Consider the following 15,201-nt stretch of genomic DNA (forward strand, 5'->3'; position numbering starts at 1 on the left):
ACATGATTTGACTTTTCTAAATTATAGCTATTTAATTAAATTAGATGATTCAAGTTCCAAACTGTTTAAAGTTTACACTCACTTTAGTCAACCTTATTGTCAGTAGCAGCTGCTGTGCTCAGTGAGACAGCTCCGACAAACCCTCAGTACACTTCCTTCCCAGCACTGAACAGAACAAAGACTGAGACTAGTTAGAAATGAATACTGGACTTACAAGCTTTGAATAAGAGATGGTTTTCCTAAAGTGGAAGTGTGGATATCATGAAACAGGCTGGGAAGAAAATCAGATACTTTTTCCATTTAACAGAAAGATTTTTTTTTTTAAATAAGGGTGCAAAGAAACCACTGGACAAATTTAAAAAATGAAGATTCATACTTCTTAAGGACAATTGCTTAGCGCAGCCCCATAGACTTACAGGTATTTTTCACTTAAGATGAAATTTGAGTGATTTGACATTTTTTCACTTCTCATTGATGAGAGTAAATATACATGTATGTTTGAACCATATAACACAAAGGTTCTATTCTTTTTGGAATAATGTCTTCATCTCTTCTCACACCAACTAAAGGCACCGTCACAAAATCAGAAGAGTATTATAATAACATTTGCACTTCAACACTTTGTCCTTTTTTTCCAAATGGTAAAAAAACAACAATTTGACTTGCTAAACAGAAACGAGATTCTTTTCTCTTTTTTTGATGGATGAAAAGAAGACGGGTTTCATCAACCCAAGCCTGCCCTCATTGGCTCTCCGCTGTGACCCCATTGGATCTGATGACACAGATAGTGGGGGAGTGGTGGGGGTTAGTGTGTTCATGGCTGATAAGACAGACAGGGAGGCTGGATCTAGGATTCCTGCAGAAGCACTTATCTAGATACTGGGAGAAAACACTCTGCCAAGGCTGAGCTGTATCGCTCTCACAGAACCGCCGGAGTGATTTGGAGGCAGAGCTGACATCTCTGACTGATTCTGCCCCAAAAAACGATATTTCCTCAAGCAAAACCAATTTCCGACTTTGACACTGAGATACGGAGAAAATAAATGTTGATCGAAAGGGGTCAATCGTACAGCAGACAGTTGTGTCTCAATTTAGATTTCATTGCATTTAACTGGCGGCGTGCCGTGACGCCCATCAATATTATTTATTGCTTGTGTCCCGTGCTGCCTCCCTCTTATGCTGCTGTGCTTGTTGGGTCCAGATGGAGAGGTTGGACGCTACTCATTGTTCATGAGCTTTTTAACATGCTGGGTGCTTGTGACCTACTGTTTATTGGCCTAACCCCTGGGTGGTGTGAAAGCTTGGAAGCCTCATGCGCAGCATTTGCTACACATACACCTGCTGTTTTCTCCCGACGCTGGTAATCGTGTGACCCACCGTTCTACTTCCTGTCCTCAGCTTTCACACTGCATTGCAACAACTACTTATAAAAATGTGTCTTGTACCTGTCAGCTGCCTGTGTCGTCATGAGGTGTTGATGTCAATTCCAGGTTGCTGTCTAAACTTACCATGTAACTAACACCTTTCCTCTCAGGTTATCAGCTGAGGTGAGAGCACAATGACTTAATCTCTTAGAGCTTTTGGCCAGCTGATTTTGCATGATGTCATTTTTTGTGAGCGTTTTCTCAATCTGATTAGTCAGATAGAAATAATCAGAGTGAAAATTTCCATGAATGAACAAAGTCAGTGATCCAGAGCTCTAGAGTTTTTTTTTTTTTTATCTGTCTTCCACTGAAGGAGGAGGTTTTAAACTGCTGAGTGAACATGCGAGAAGGTTGGAATGGTTGTCTGAAAGACTGCATATTTCAGCACTTTACAAAGGAGGTTTATTGGTTACTTCCATTCAAACAGGATTTTTTTTCTCTCCACTAGACATTGAAGCATGTTGGCTGTGGTACCCGGACATCTGTTTGTCCTTGTCTGTGATGAAAGCCTGAAGCGTGTTGCGTGTCCAAATTGGGAGTGCCTTCCATTCAGACACTTGTATGAGCTTAATGACCCCCGGCCCCGGTGGCGGCTCTTCATTGGCTTCCCCGTTTTTAACCATTTTCCCCAATTTAAATTGTCTGTCCCTCTCAAAAGGGCCCCCATCTTGTTCCAAGAACATTATGGCTCATGCATTCCAATGTGCAAGGTCACTGGTGGAGGCAAAGTGTCAGAGCAAAGAGTCTACCACATGTGCTCATCTATTGGATGCCACCAATGGAGGGCTGGGCAATACAAAGGCATCCCGGATCCCACAGCTCCAAGACTTCCACTCCTTTCCCGTCACAGATTCTTTAAAACCATCTGGGATGCTTAAAACTGAGGATATCCTAAAGAGGGGTCTGAGTTCTGTGGTAATGACTCATCTGAGTGGGACAGGGGAAAATACTATGGTGACTTTGGTGGGATTGATGCTAAATCCCGATCTTATAAGCAATTTTAAGAGCACAATGCCAGAACGAAAAATAGCACACTAATAATTTATGTAATCCCTAAATCCCAAGAATTTGAGAGTTAGGGAAATATTATTTCCCTCTCATAACCACATCTTTCAAAGATAAGCTAATTTAGGGTTAGGGTTGGATTATTGTTCGACTATTTTGAAATACACTAGAAGAATTTAGCCTCTACCCTTGTGGAAAGGACTCCCCTCAGTACCCGGGTAACTCAGTGACTGAGTAGCAGTGAGATGTCCTCGTAGAGGAGAGTTGAATAAAATAGGCACAGCAGAACAACATCTTGGTAGGTTAAACTTTAGACTGAAAATCACAACATAAATCAACAAGATTTCCAATATTCAAAAGCATGATCCCTGATTTCTATGGTTGCTTCTGCAGTAATAAGTGGCAAAGCGTGTTCACACAATTCTAATTTGTGAAACGGTTTGGATCCCAAATGTTTAAAAAACATCAACGTTAAGGGTCCACAATAAAGACAGATTTGTTGCACTATACTTATTTCTAGGCTGCTTTGAGCCAAATGCTATCAGAATGCTAACTTGCTTACAGTGACAAAATATTTACCAACCTATTGTAAGTGTGCCGACATTTACTAAGGCACAATCGATGCTGAATAGAATTAAACTACCTTTTTTAAGGTTTATTTTGGGGCTTTTTGTATGCTCTTATTTAGAGATACCACAGTGGATAGAGTCAGAAATCAGGGAAAGAGAAAGTGGGGAATGACATGTAGGGCCTCCCTAAATGGGGTGCACAGACTAACCACTTGCTACTGGCGCCCTTGAATTAAACTAATTTTGCAGGTATTTCATAACCAAGCAAATTATTTCACCTGCTGTAAGTACGTAATGAAATTTCAAATCAGAAGGATTCAACCTTAATCATCAATCTTTATAAAAATGTGTTTTGATATCTGAACTTAAGACAATGATGACTAATCTGTAAAAACTTCACATCTCACTCCCTCTCTCTAAACATTACCTCTCTTTCAATGGGCTGAAGACAAATTCCAGGGGGGAGACCCGGACGTTGACAAGCAGCAATTACTGTGGCGGCAGATGGTGTAGGTTGTTGTGAACAGTTTTCTACTTTTACCATTTCTTTCTGTGTAACTTGACTTTTAACAACAATGTAAAAGACATCAGGGAGAACTTTTGGAGTTCTCAGTTCCTCTAACAGATCAAAAATATGAGTGCACAAGACACTAAGTGTTTGAGAGTGGACACTTTAGACACATTCACTGGCCGTGCAGCGGTCTAAGATATTCTTCAGAGGTGGATCGACACATGAATTTTATGACTATGAGTGTTTTTTGCTCTCTGACAGACCTGTAGATGGTATTAGTTGTTCAGTTGTTCAAGGATCTTGTATATCAATCAATCAATCAATCTTTATTTGTATGGCACCAATGCAACATCCAAATGAGATAATACATGTTGTTTCAAGACTACTGGATTACTAGACTACTAATTGTTATATTGTTATATTATGTTACAACATAATCCATCATGAGCACCAATCAAAATTTAGCTAAGTTACAGTATGTGACGCTCCTCTGCTAGTCAGCATCATCAGGAAAGAGCTGCTTGTACTGGACGGCAAAGTCACAGCTAAGTGATCCAAAAACATACCCAAAAATTTGATCCAATCTGGCAGCATTTACTTGACCACCATCACATCAAGAGGCAGCAAGACATTTCACCAGTAACTGAAAGCAAATACAGGAGAAAACGCAGCAATGGGAGTTTGTACAGACCACCTGCTTAGGCAAAGAAAAAGGAAAGAAAATGCCTGCTTAATAAATATACAGAAAATGTATTTAACACAAATATTCTTTGACGATTAAAAGCAGCAGTTGAATAACGTCAGTCTATATAACAGCACTTCTTCACAAATAAGTAGTGAATGCTTAAGTTTTTTTTATATTCCTCCATTGTGTATTCAGATTGGTGTTGTCAGCGATGTATAATATATTGAGGTACATTCATCAGTGTCTGTGTGACTCTTTTAATCCAACGATCCATGCTACTGTCACAGACAGCAGGCAGCAGCAGACGCTGAGGTGCAACAGTGGTAATGGCGGCCATAGCAAGATGGAAGCGCCCACAAATCAGTCGGCAGATTCGCCTCCATGTGTCTTTTGGATTTCTTTATTCAAGGTATTGAGAACCATCTGGACCACAGGTGGTTATATGTGCTGGAAAGCAAAGTCACGGTGAAATGATCTAAAACCTAAGCCATGAATTTGAAAATCTGGCTTTCCTTGACCACCATCATATCAAGAGCCAGCAAGACATTTCAGCGGAAACACAGAGCAATGTCAGGAGTAAAGGCAGCAATGGGAGTTTTTGATCTTACTGAAATATACATGACATCCGTTTATCATCCAACCAAAACATCTCTGACTCTCTCCTGAGTCTTCCACCGCAACGAGTCGTCTTGAACGCCCATGATTGCTGTTTGCTCTCCATCACCAGTGGAGGAGCTAAGTGGGGTTAAAGACAGTCACCCTCACAGAGAGCTTTGTGGGGGCATTGAGCATTGGGGGCCAACAGCTGTCCAAACAAAGGCCTGTTTCCCACTCATCGTTATGCCGAGTGTCACTGTCAGTGGCTACTCATATGCATAGCCAAAGCATCATGAAATATTAATAGACCAAGCCTCCACTGCCACCTACCATGGGGCAACATGCCTGTCATGCAGGCGTAGTCAGTATGTGTTACTGACTCTTTAGTATGTGAGGAGACACTGGTGTTGGGACATGTTCATGTATCATTAAGTTGAGAAAATGAATCAAAATCAACAAGAACTCTTTCAAACAAGCCTTCAGTCATCCTGAATTCATAGCTCCCAAAAACGCAGCCAGCCTTCCTTCAGCGTGTCAGCATCTCCTCGTCATACACAATTACCATCCAGCCGACGCTACCCTGGTATCCTGTGGGTCTCCTCCATCACAGCCCACCCTATAACTCCACACACACACCCACTTCTCCCTCCCTCTTACACTCACATAGGGGTTCTGTTATCATGAGGATATGATTTTCCTCAAACAGCTTCAGGGGTATACAGTGTAATAAATCCTGCTTTGCTCTGCCTTAAAGAACTGTTACCTTACGATAAAGAGCTTTCAGAGGAGAATCCCGCTCAAAGTTAAGTATGCCATTCGGGGTTAACGATTTAATTGAGACTTTAAATCAATTTTGAAGAAGAACCAGGACATTTTATATTTAAAAAGTCAAACTTGAGATCATTGACAGTAAAAAAAATGCACCGCTTCTCATTCAGTGTACTCAACATTTTACTCCTTTACATACATACAGTGCTTCTGGTATGACCCAGAGGAGTGTGTTTTCTTATGTTAGGGAACATTTCAGATGTGTAGTTGAGTCAGTATCAGTTCAATCTCTCTTCAAATATTCTTCATTATAGTTTTAACCAGATGCTGTATCGACAATGGCTGCTAATCTCTAAAGGTTCTGCAGGCTAATTATCATTTGTAAAATCTTTTTTTAGGAAACATTTGAATAGCCATGTCAGACAATACACAAAAATGAGTGATTGGCAGCACTCCAAAAAATGAAACCAGCTCTTAAACACAATAATCAGTGAATACTAGTTTCTCTGTAATCCATCACAAACCCCCTCCTTCATGTCCTTTTTCTCTTTGTGCAATCTTCTGTGTAGGACACAACTGACAGACAAACTGACCTAAAGAAAGGAGACTGGGAAGGACATGGAAATGAAGAGTGTGTGCGCGAGCATGCGTGTGTGTGTGTGTGTGTGTGTGTGAGAGAGAGAGAGAGAGAGAGAGAGAGGCTGCTAGTTTACAGGCAGCAGTGTGTAGGCTGGAGAGGAACCAACCAGCAGCATCTAATGCAGAGCAGCTGTCTGTCTCCTGGGTTACACAAGCCCACTGTCTGCTGGCAACCATAAAGTGTACAGCTGGACCTACTCCGAGCAGTGTACACACACACACACACACACACACACACACACACAAATACATGGACGGACATGGACACACTACCCATCGCTCCTCTGCTATCCCGTCAGATGAAAACTCAGCTGCTCTAATGCAACAAGAATAATTCAGTAGCTCATCATAGACTTCCATCTCTGCACACATCACTCTCTCTTTTTTTCTTTTTTTTTTTACCAGCTCTATTAAAAAAGGAAATTGCCAACAAGAGGGAAAACTTTCACAGTAAAACATAATTGGCATCCAGGTGCATGCAGTAAAGAGCAACATTCAAAGCAGTCTGTTAGGCTTGTTAAACATGAGGATGAATTCAATTGGCTGCTTTGATGAATGGAGATGATCGTTTAATTGAAATCTGCCCACATTCTTCACTGAAGGTGAGAAAACGGCATCCAGCTCGGTCACAGACAGTGGATCAACCAGGAAACCCTCAGATGATTAATTGATTAATTAATTAATTAGATTCGGTCATTAAGCAAAAATGTCAAATGTCAGGTTTTGTCCTGTTTCTATCTTTCAAATTCAGTAATTAGAGTTTTTCCACCATTTTCTTTTAACATTTTGCCGCCTAAACAATCACTACACGGCAGAGAATTGCGAATGAATGTACAGCTAAGTTATGAACCAACAGTGCATTTCATAAAAGATTACTTGAGCAGAAAATTATTAGCATAAAAAGTTTTAATATCAATTCATATAAGTGGAGAGAAGGCTCAGAATATGTGGTCAATAAGTTGTTGAGCTCTTAATAATTCAATTGTCTCTGATGTCTTAATTGGATAAAGCAATTGGCTCATTCATTCTGGTCCCATTCACACTCTCCGGCGACATGCAGGTAAAGAAAGTGACTTACCTCACACACAATGCTCAGAGCGTTCCCACTGATTAATAAAAAAAAAAGAACCAGGAGCAGTGTTGAAGAGAGAGAGAGCCTCGTCAGCCAGCCCTGACAAATGTTCTCACCAGTGTGTATCTCTCAGAGCGCTGACAGCTCTGTCATCTTCCCTCTCCTCTCTGTTCTCTTAGAGTGTTTACTCGAGCCTACCTAGAGAGCCGGCTGATGTTGTGCAGCCAGTGAGGAGAGACAGAGAGGGAGAGAGAGAGAGAGAGAGAGCAAGGAGGAGGAGAGGGTGAGACTGGCGGAGGTAGAGAGACGAAGAGCAGCAGCAGAGAGAGAGAGAGGAGAGAGGGGGAGAGTGAGTGAAAGAGAGAATTCCCTTTCTCTTAAACAGTAGACCCTCTGCGGTCAGACTCCACTCCCACCTACTGCTCTCTTAAATGCCCCCCACCCATTCACCCTCTCCACAGCATTGTAACTGAAAGCAAAGGAGCTGAAACGGGACGCCTCAAGGCTGGAAAGAAAGAGAGAGGGTGACTGAGAGAAAGAGAGTAGGAAGGGGAAATGGGGAGGGGGGGCGCTGATGGAGGGGGGGGGGGGGGGGGTTGTTGGACCATTAGCAGCAAATTTCAGCAGGCAAGCCAATGGAAAACAAGATATGAATGAGCAGTGTCTGCATTAACATAGCATTAAAGAACTTGAAAGCAAGAAGTAATCAGGGACCAACTCTGCTTTATCTGAGACTGATGAGATTACAGATCCATGTAAAAACACAACAATATCAATGTAATTTAAAAAATGGCATTCTGAAACATGTTAAGTGGAAAGAAAAACAAAAGTCTTGTCATTTTGAGCTTTCAGTCATAGCCTCTTTTTGTTGTTTTTGTACAGAAACTAAATCACACCTGAAAGTGACTTTGTGATAAAAACACCACAAAATTCAACTTAACAGTTCTCAAGACTTAATTTAGCGCCTTGTGCGATTCAGGCAGATACAGAGAGATACACATTAGTCAAAGGTTTGGTTTGAAACTAAAGTGACAGCTCGTTTCAAGGTTTGTTTTTCAGAAACTCTGATCAATAACTCTTAAGGCTAATGGTCCAGTATAGTTAATCTACATGTTGGAATGCCTGCATGTGGGCACACTTTTTTTTTTTAAGTTCATACAAATGATTCATTTGTATCACCGCTTGTCTCCTTATTTCATTTACTTTGTGTCTGATCCCAGTCCCACTACAAACTGGCTGTGAGATGAGTTGACTGACACGCGAGTAAGCTAGCATGTTAGTTTCTAATTTCACTTTTTCCTCAGAAAGAAAGAAGGTCACCAACCGTTTGAAGAGGATGCAGAGCGCACTAAACAGTCAGTCGTGTTTGCACGCTGACTCTGAAACTTTTGTCCGTCATTATTTTATGGGGGAAAAGGTTTCTAAAATGGTTTTCTGGACCAAAGATGCAAATGTGGCACCAAAATGAAAGTTGGGTAAAAAGTTAAGTTGCTCTTTATTAAGGCTTGACGTTAATCTGTGGTCCTTATTTGCCTGTACCCAACCATTTATTAAATTTGCCCACCCTACACTTCACTGCCCTTACTTAAACTTCATATTGGATATCTTTGAGTGCAATTGAACACCTTAAATCAGTTACCCTTTTAAAATGAGGTTAAGACGTCATCATAATGCCTTATGTCAAGTCTTGACCATTTTACACGACCCAGGCTAAATGAACTAGCATTGGCTGCACACATGCCTTTCATGTCTCTCCACACTCTATGTCTGTCCACCTTTCCTTCATCGAACTCATCCACAGTGACTGTCACTGCTTCTGGTGAGAGAGTAACATCTAATGACATAACTATAATATTATTTCCTATTGGGACTAGAAAAAACAACGAAGGAAGGACACGAGGTGGTGCTGAATGCTCCTGCATCACAAGTCAACTTAGTTCACACATGGACGATCTCTCTCCTTCGCAGTTGTCAATATAAACAAATTATAATCCACAAAGCTCATCAAAATGAAAGCTTAATTATTGGTATAATAATAATAATGAAAGGTCACATTATGTAAAATACACTTTATCGTGTTTATCTAATACTAATATGTCCCTGATCTGTCTACAAACCCCCCAATTATGAGATAAATCCAATCCTCTACGTCTTTTGCCTGCTCCACTTTTCAGAAAATGTGTGCTCAAACAGGAGATTTTCCCTTCATGACATCACAAAGGGCAGTAACCCTTGTTCTGCCCTCTGAGTCTGCCTTCTCACTGGCAACAATAGGGCATACAGCGAGAAAGCCTGAGCCACCCAAGCCCTTCCAGAGAGGGGGCGTGGTCAGACACAGCTCATTTACATATTTAAAGGTACAGACACAGAAACAGCCTGTTCTGAGCAGGGCTGAAATAGAGGGGTTTATAGACATTATCAAATACAGGATCAGAGTGGATTTAGAACAAGAAACTTCACACACATGTTTTGGGGAGCTTTGAGACTTTTTTTAACTGGTTGAAGACGAGGAGAATATGTGACCTTTAATATTGGTCTTAACCATTCAAAGCAAAAAATGAACAGGATATTATTTTTGCTTTGGTCAATTAGCCGCATGCTTTACTCGTGCATAATGAACAGGTGAGAAAAAAGCTGCGGTATCCTAAACATTTAGAGGAAGATCTTGAGCAAGTTCTTTTATAGTATAGAATATAAAATTATGGTCTTTGCACACAGTGTCTATTTTCTTTTGTCTGAAATTGCTGTAATCGTGTTTGCACACTGACTCTGAAACTATCCATACTTCAAACAAACTGCCAGCCACTGTTTAGGATCAATTGCTATGTGAAAATTGGTGTTTCTCTTTTTAAAGGAGATCTATTATACTCACTTTCACCATTAATAACGTCAGTCTGGGACACTTATTGAGAAGCGTTGCGAGATGTGCAGCTAAAAAACCTCCTTATTGATCTTATAGCGGCGTCAGTAAAATCCCTCATTTCAGCCTTTGCCTGAAACTTTCAGCTTCGGGCCCCCCTCCTCACATGCCCACTTTCCTCTGATTGGCCAGCTCTGTTTCCAATCGCAGGGAAATTTGAGTGAGCTTTCAGGTGGGCATGTACAACAACTTAGCTCCCTGCTTTGGTCCAATACATCAGCAGAACTGGATGTATTAGATTAACTGGATATGTATTTAGAATAAACCCATGTATTGTTTAAGTCGAACTAAAAAATGGACTTTGAATTTACATGTAAACTTGTTTGACTGACTGAAATCGAATTTAGTCAAATTTCTCAGTTAGGACTAACACACCTAGAAAATACAGTCGGGGATCCATTTACACTTACATGTATGCGTCTCAATTGGACCCAAATTGGTCTAGGCCTTCTGTGCATGCTCTACTGTCACTGTGCCGGGCTTTAAGCCTAACCCGAAGTGGAACAACATAAAGCTGTAATATAGCAGAAGTTGCGCTGTTGTCTGCCTTCAGATATCACTAGCTATAGAGTGCATAGCATGCACCGCATTCGTACCAAAAAAGTTGTAAAGTTGTCCTATTTTTTTTTACTGTAGGACATACAACCAGGTTACCACATGCTCACTTGTTAGCAAGGTCTTCCAGATGGTGGTCCGATAGTAACCAGCTGAAGCATATCGCCATCTACTGTATTGGAGGTGAACATACTTCTGTCCATAAATCAATTCTCCCCTGGTGCTTGTATTCTGGGAAAAGGACAGTAGTCCAGTTTAAAGGCCTAACCAAGCCTTCACTGTGCATGTTAATGTACTGATTGGAAATCATCCCTAAAGACACACAACATCAAATAGTTGTAGCAACCAATGCTCATCACCATTTTCTCAATTTGTCTGCCCGACAGATAACAGTCAGTCCAACATATAAGATGATCATGTATTAGGTGTATAGTGGCCTTTAAGTAACAGGCTCATCTGTTTAACTTCTCAGGCAGCGACCACCAAGAAGCGCCATGGCACAGACGATCAAACAGTTGTGTCATAACCACCTCTATACTAGAGATAGCTCGGGGAAGCAAATGCACGCTGGTTGCAATTAGCAGCCGTTGTGCACTCAAGAATATGATGTAAACAGTCAGGACAGCCTCAAATAAACACACAAACAAAGAGCTCAGGAGCCTCCTGTTCCATATGGCTCATATCGACCCCAAGTTCTGAGGGGGAAAAAACACTGACTTCAAAGGGCAGAGAAACACTCATCAAAAGATCCTCAACGGGAGCCAGCCAGGAGGATGGTGTGACACTCATTAAGTCAGACGATGACCCCTCGCACTGATCATACAGGGCTGGCTGGTGGTGGAAGATGGTGGGGAATGATAAAGTCCTTCACAATCACACCTTTTCTTTTATGTATGATACCTTTGAGCCAACATTGAAAGGTGCAGATGGTATGGATGATACATGCCCGGATAAACTTGTCATTTTTAAGCTGCATATATTTTTCTTTGTCAAACATTTGAGGAAAACCCTTAAAGGAAATGTGATTTTCCACCCTTTGCCACTCAGTATGAGGATGTGAGTGAAGCTCCAAAGTGAACATCTGAAGGGTATGTGCTGAGGGTTTTGTCTAGAAGATGAAGAGAAGCCGAGCAGAGGATTCTCATCTTGTCGCTGAGAGCTGGTAGCTAGTCAGGCAGAAAAGATCCTCTCTAATCCTATACACAGCACAATGGCACATATGTAGCACGGCTATCGGGCGATAAAAAGCAAATTCAATGACTTGAGGGGCCTTAAATTCATTTTCATCCGTGCTCCCCAGGGAGAGGGAGGAAATCTATACAGTCTGGGGGCACAGCTCTTTTTTTAATGACTCCTGGCTGTAATGATATCATTTAGATGAGATGATGGGTTGAAAGCGTGGCTATGTATAGCACCTGTTTTAAATGACTGTAAAGGCAGATTCCCTGCATCCCCTCCATCTGTTCCTCTTCTCACCTTCCTGTCACACTCTTTCTCTCCCTCTCCTTCCTTCACAGCCTCGCCAGATTTTCGCAGAGAATTGCTGTGGGAGTTCTCCCGCCTCCCTGTTTGCAAAGGCGTACCTGTTCACCGACTTTCAGAGCAAGTGAACTGAGCAGGTTTGATTTCCCAGATGACATCCCGTACGTGCATCCTCGCCTGTCATCCAATTTCTGCCGCTCCGGAACCAGACGTCTGCTTGAGGGAGCCCATTTTATTTCCATTAGAGCAACAACAATGTTCACTTTTATCGACTGTCATTTTAACATATACACCGGCGGAGACATTTGCTACAATAATATGCCAGGCAAAAAGAGAGAAGTACCTGCTACTTGCTCTGAATGGTACAGCACTGGTGTTGTATGAGATTGGAAATAACAATGGGTATTGACAGACCAGCTTTTTCTTTTCTCTTTAAAATGTGGTTTCAGTGAAACATTCCTATTTCAAATCCAGTTTATGTGCAGCAAAGTGCGATGAAATTAATTATGACACCAAACAGAGCAACTTAATCGCGGCGCTGGTATTCACAGTGTATCACACACAGCTGCAAAACTTCATCTAGTGGCAGCAAGAGGAAAAGTGAGGCAAAGGTTGCCTGGAGGGCTTATAATAAGGTCTTCTTGCCACTGTGTAATTGGTGGCGTCTCACTTGAAGGAAAGGGAAGGGACTCGGTGGGAAGAGAGACAACTACTGTCAATGACAGGGAGACCTAATTATACTATGGAGCCCCTGCAGCCATGAAGGATGTCAAAGCGGGCAGCAATAAGGAAGGCACACCACCCGCGATGGGTGTGTGTAAGCTCGCAGGTGACCTGGAAAGACCTGTTTACCTCATTAAAAATGAATCACAAGGTAATAAGGGCCCCGCTCCTATTCCACCCCCCACCACCCTCCAAAAGTCTGTCCTTCATCCATTATGCAGCAGTGAGGTGGGACAGTGTGGGTTAAGTCCTCAGGGAGGGTCACTTGGCCAGAGACCTGCTCTACCTCCTCCTCCCTCAACATCTGAAGCCCCCGCCTCTGTAATGCAATAATAATAGAATAACATAGTGATAGGAAGTATAATGTGTGTGATGCACACTGAGGTTGTGAGTCCAAGTCGAGGCTGCCTTCAGTAAAAAGCCACAATAAGTTAAACAAGAGAGAAATTGCCTATTAGCAGTGATCCATAATTCATAACTCAGGGAAAAGACGGGCCCGGCAGAAGCTTTCATGAGACCTGAGGCACAGAGACACCAAGCGTTTGTTTAGATTTTCTAGCGTCTATGTGTTTGAATAGCAATATGCATGATGTTTGTAAAAGAGATTGTCTCGTCTAATAGGGATTGTTTAGAGGTCATAGACACCGATCTGAAGTCTGGAGGTCACTTGTTAGGATATCTGTGTTACATTTTTTTTTTAGAAACAAATGTATTTTCTCTGTAGAGTGAGACATCTGTACCATAGACTTTATCAAACATGGAAGCAATCTCATTGATGTCTGCCATTGGTTTCTGAAGAGGAATTTTTAAAGCGTAATGACGGAGGCGCCACCGCCATTACATCATTTTTTTAAACTTTGGCTCAGAGGAGTCCATAAAAACCACCAGAGATGGTTCTGTATCCTTTCATCGCACTGTCTTTGGGCAGTCAGCTTCCTGTGTGAAAGTAACAACTGAGTGGTCTTGCTCTGACAGACAATATGAAGAATGTAATTCTAAAAAACATTCTAAAAAATGCTGCTGAAAGACGCTCAAATCTGTAACCACTCATCTTATATCACTGCATGTGTGTGTGTGTGTGTGTGTGTGTGTGTGTGTGTGTGTGTGTGTGTGTGTGTGTGTGTGTGTGTGTGTGTGTGTGTGTGTGTGTGTGTGTGTTAGGTGCACTAACCGCTAGGCTAGCATCACCCCAACCATGTGATGTTTTATTTGTGACATGTCGAGGGACTGCAGATGTAAACTAGCTCTGGTACAATCATCAAATGGCAACATTTATGTTTAATACTGTACATTAAATTAAATCAAATGCATCATGCCTGAAGAAGACAAATTAAGTGCAACTGACAGCCAGAGTCTTAAACAGATGAGAGACTGGATAAAGAACAAACTCCTCCTTAAACTACAAGCAGTCATTTTAATGTTTGGGTTATAGAATACATGACTCATCAGAATGATGCATGTAAACACGCTGTGTCGATGTATTTCACCTCTGAAGAAAGTCAGTCAAGCTGTCCCGCTCTGTCTCCAGTTAATAACAAGCCGGGCTGAACACAGTCTGAAACGTGCTCAGAAAAGAGAGAAAATGACTATATTTCCAAATGTGAAATAGAGATTCTCTGCAGAGTGTGGCCTGAAAATAAATAGTTTACTTTCTATTTCTCAAAACTGCGATGTTTGGAGCATGCAAGGGCACTGATTGTTCAGACCACACACAGTCACAACTGCTGTCCGTCTGCATTAATGGCCAATAAACGTCCTCAGTGCAGCGTCAGTACCTTGTTTCTGTGCTGTGGTCCCTGACCTTTGACCCTACAAACATTCTCCCACAAACCTTTTGTGTTGCTACAGTTGGCACCCTCTTCCACTGACTCCGGCTGCGTTTGACAGCTGCTTCAGTCACCCAAGCTCACACTGCTCATTAGAAACTGTCAGACATGATGACATGAATATAACCCAGGTCTTCAGACTGTATCGTGATATATAAGCCGGTCTAGGGCGACCAGGTGTGCCGATTAGTGCATGACTGTACAGCATTTTTTTGTCTGATCCTACGTCTCGTAAATGCTTTTCATGTCATTTCAATGATTATTATTATACAGTAAAGATGAAGTCAAGTCAAGTCAAACTTTATTCATATTTCACATTTCATACACTATTTTGCAAATAGTGCAAAATAAAATTTGACTCTGTTTCCACTTTATCAAAATCACACAACTCACAAAGCTGTTTTCACATATACACACTATCTAGA

The 15,201-nt window shown here is 41.6% G+C and overlaps 1 protein-coding gene and 1 long non-coding RNA gene across 5 annotated transcripts in view; both read right to left on the minus strand.

Annotated features, from left to right (window-relative positions):
* LOC132973773 (uncharacterized) overlaps positions 1–9,731 on the minus strand; it is a 390,261-nt gene extending 380,530 nt beyond the window's left edge. The window contains exon 1 of the long non-coding RNA XR_009673072.1: positions 9,501–9,731. This is a non-coding gene — a long non-coding RNA (uncharacterized LOC132973773). The remainder of the gene's footprint in view (positions 1–9,500) is intronic.
* Positions 1–15,201, minus strand: part of tncb (tenascin Cb) — a 98,871-nt gene that overhangs the window by 45,201 nt on the left and 38,469 nt on the right. Inside the window, exon 1 of one of the 4 annotated variants that reach the window (XM_061037354.1) lies at positions 7,277–7,678. The exons of 1 other annotated variant lie outside the window; for it this stretch is intronic. The gene's annotated coding sequence lies outside the window, so the exon portion shown is untranslated. Of the gene's footprint in view, positions 1–7,276; positions 7,679–15,201 lie in introns of those variants that run through there. 2 more of the 4 variants (XM_061037356.1, XM_061037357.1) reach the window with 2 other exon arrangements.

Source organism: Labrus mixtus, chromosome 5, assembly GCF_963584025.1.
Source record: "Labrus mixtus chromosome 5, fLabMix1.1, whole genome shotgun sequence".
In the NCBI taxonomy this organism is placed as follows: domain Eukaryota; kingdom Metazoa; phylum Chordata; class Actinopteri; order Labriformes; family Labridae; genus Labrus; species Labrus mixtus.